This window comes from Protopterus annectens, chromosome 4.part1, assembly GCF_019279795.1.
Source record: "Protopterus annectens isolate FY-2018-M chromosome 4.part1, PAN1.0, whole genome shotgun sequence".
NCBI lineage: Eukaryota > Metazoa > Chordata > Ceratodontiformes > Protopteridae > Protopterus > Protopterus annectens.
Genome location: NC_056734.1, coordinates 353,144,580 through 353,147,417, shown reverse-complemented (window position 1 = coordinate 353,147,417; position 2,838 = coordinate 353,144,580). Strand labels below are relative to the sequence as shown.

Sequence of the window (2,838 nt, the reverse complement as noted above, 5' to 3'; positions counted from 1 at the left end):
CCCAGCTCTTCCACAGAAGAGCAAAAAAGACTTCACTGTAATAAAAAAACAAAACACTTTACTGTAATAAGCCGGTCAACTTATTACAGTTAGATCCACTCTTCCCAGTTTTTCCACTGAAGAGCAAAAAAAGAGAAAGCGCTTCACTGTAATAACCCCATCATCACTACATTGTAGCAATCAGCTTATTACAGTTAGATCCACACCACCCTACCGCTTCCACTGAAGAACAAAATTCTTCAGATAAACCAGGTGACCAGATACAAGACATGCACTCCAGCCTTCCTTTCCCAGCCATTTAAGCCCCATTTCTGTGTTTGAATGTCGGCTACCATCAGATGGTGGCTTGGTGAGATAAAAGCCGCCCCCCATGGATGCCCACTGCAATGTCACCTCTCCACAAGGGAATATGGCTGTGCACATTTGCCTCTGATCTGCCTTCTCCCCCAGGATGTGAATGCCCAACCCCTCCATTCTGGGTTTGGTTGTGATGCATAACAGCAGTGGGTAGATGGGAACCTACTTATTTATCTTACACACTAAAGAAGAAAACTGTCAACACTGTGTCACCACTGGGGGCGAGGAAGACTGGTCATCCTTGTCAGTATCTATACTGGCTGGGGGTATGAATCTATGGTGAATAGAAGGGAAGGCTTATTTGCTGAAAACTATGGAGGATGGCTATTTTCTTTATTGCAGCAATTCAACTTACAAAAGATTTATTGAGCAACTCACAGTGTCATAGCAAAGGTGCTATTGTTGAGGAATAACTGCAGTGGGTGGGTTATGAGTTTGAACTTTTACTGTCCATTATTTTTTTTCACAGTTTATGAGTCTGGTTCCTGGTTGCCAGGTATTGCATCACTGCACAGAGGTTAGGTTGTCACCTTCCTTGTAAATCTGTAATTTTGCAGCAGTAGGTGTTTTCTGCATTTCCTTTTATCTTAATTTGTGAAACTGTTGCTTTAAGACAAAGTAACCACTATTTTACATCACTCACATTGTCTTAATGGGTGCAGCAATTTGTTGTGATACTCATGCACAATGTGATATAGAACTCTAAAATGAGTTCAACAGTAATTTAATCACATGGCACTACACTGAAATTTCATACAATACTGCATTTTAATCAATGTTGGTACTGTATCAGTCACTGCCCAGGAATGGACATAAAGTGAGTAATTAGAATGCCTGAACCCTGATATGAAACCTCAGTATGTCAAACATAGGTTTGGAACAGAGCTTGAAAAATCCTAGAAGATGTTGCAATGCTATTTGAGTACATGCATATTAGTGCAAAAAGAGCTGTAGTTGCTTTTTAAAGCACACATTAGAGTTAACAAATGCAAAATGGTAATGTATTATGTTTCTGCTGCATTAAAATGAAAATATAAGATTAATAATAATACATCTTGTTAGCACATGAATAAACAATTTAATGCATTTAATAGTTACTTTGCACCTATTGTTTTAGTATGCTATGTACACCTAACTGAATTTAATGAACAGTGTAGCAATGCTTTACATCTTTTTAATATATAAATACATCAGGATTGAGAGAAGAACACACAGACCTGGTTTACAAGCTGTATAGGCAGTGATCTCTAACTAGAGGGTATTGTGTCCTCCCCAGTGACGCAGTTTTGCACTTCTACACCAAAACAAGTTGGGTACTACAAAAATACACATAGTGCAGTACTGCACATTGCTTTGAATAGCAAACTGGAATCTTCAGTAGTACATACTTTAAAAACTGACCCCCTACTCTGGCACCCCAGAAAATTAGTTAAAGCTGATTTACATGTGCTTATGTCTTAATGCCTTTCAGTTATGTTACTGCCCCCTCCTACTTAAAAGATGGCAACATAAAATCAATAAGATAAAAATGGCTGAACTTTCTAACTAACCAAATGTGGATTCTTCTTTCTATCACTGTCTTAGACACATCATATCTCTTCTCCCTCACAGAAGAATGTAGAATGTCACAAAATGAGGTGTGTGTGGTGTTTGGCCATAAGGGTGCATACAGAAAAATACAACAGGAAATCTCACAGTAGAACACATCCCAGTGGTTTTTCTGGGCAGACAGGATGCTATGGCTTCTGAGTTTTGCAAACATATAGCATTTACTCAGGATTAGTACAAAGAGGCCACTCTGTTGAAGGAAAACAAACAAATAATTAACACAAACAGAACAAAAAACATTAATTACAAATGTTTACAAAACAAAACAATTAAAACGTTATCAAATAAATAGTCTGAATGACATCAAGGTGACTGGCCAATTAGAAATAAAAGTGATTACAAAACATAAGCAGTACTGCACTGCATTAGCATATAGGCACATTTTTTTGCATTTTATGCACACAAAGATTAGCCTAAACTGCAACAAATATGGGTTGTGAGGAAAATCATGCTCTGACCAAAATGGCACTAAAGCATTCTGAGAATTCTGATCTGAATTTGGTGAGAGGGTTGCAGGCACTACACGTGAACAGCATTTCAATTCCTTTCCACAAGGACAAAAAAGTTTATCTTTTATAATTTTTTAGTAATAAGTAGTACTGTAACTTACTTTAAACATAAGGCGTCAACATGATCATGATTAGGTTAGATGTTATGGAAAAATGAACTTGATGAAACAAATGTGTTTTCTGCAGGCAGCAGAAGTAAAACCTCATTCACTGCTAGAGTATACTAATCGGGCAGTTTCAGGACAGAGGTATTACTAGGTGCAGGTGCAATAAACTGTCCTCTGCTTCACTGACAGCAGATTCTTTCCTTAGAAAATGGTATACTCAGTAACCAAGCAGTCATCTCCAAACCAAGTGATTCTTG

General features: G+C 37.8%; 1 protein-coding gene across 4 annotated transcripts in view; it reads right to left on the bottom strand.

Annotated features, from left to right (window-relative positions):
• Positions 1–1,106: 1,106 nt before the first annotated feature.
• ARHGEF4 (Rho guanine nucleotide exchange factor 4) overlaps positions 1,107–2,838 on the bottom strand; it is a 1,506,374-nt gene continuing 1,504,642 nt past the window's right edge. For all 4 annotated transcript variants that reach the window (XM_044070170.1, XM_044070171.1, XM_044070172.1 and 1 more), the window contains one exon: positions 1,107–2,838. This exon is cut by the window's right edge and continues 500 nt beyond it. The gene's annotated coding sequence lies outside the window, so the exon portion shown is untranslated.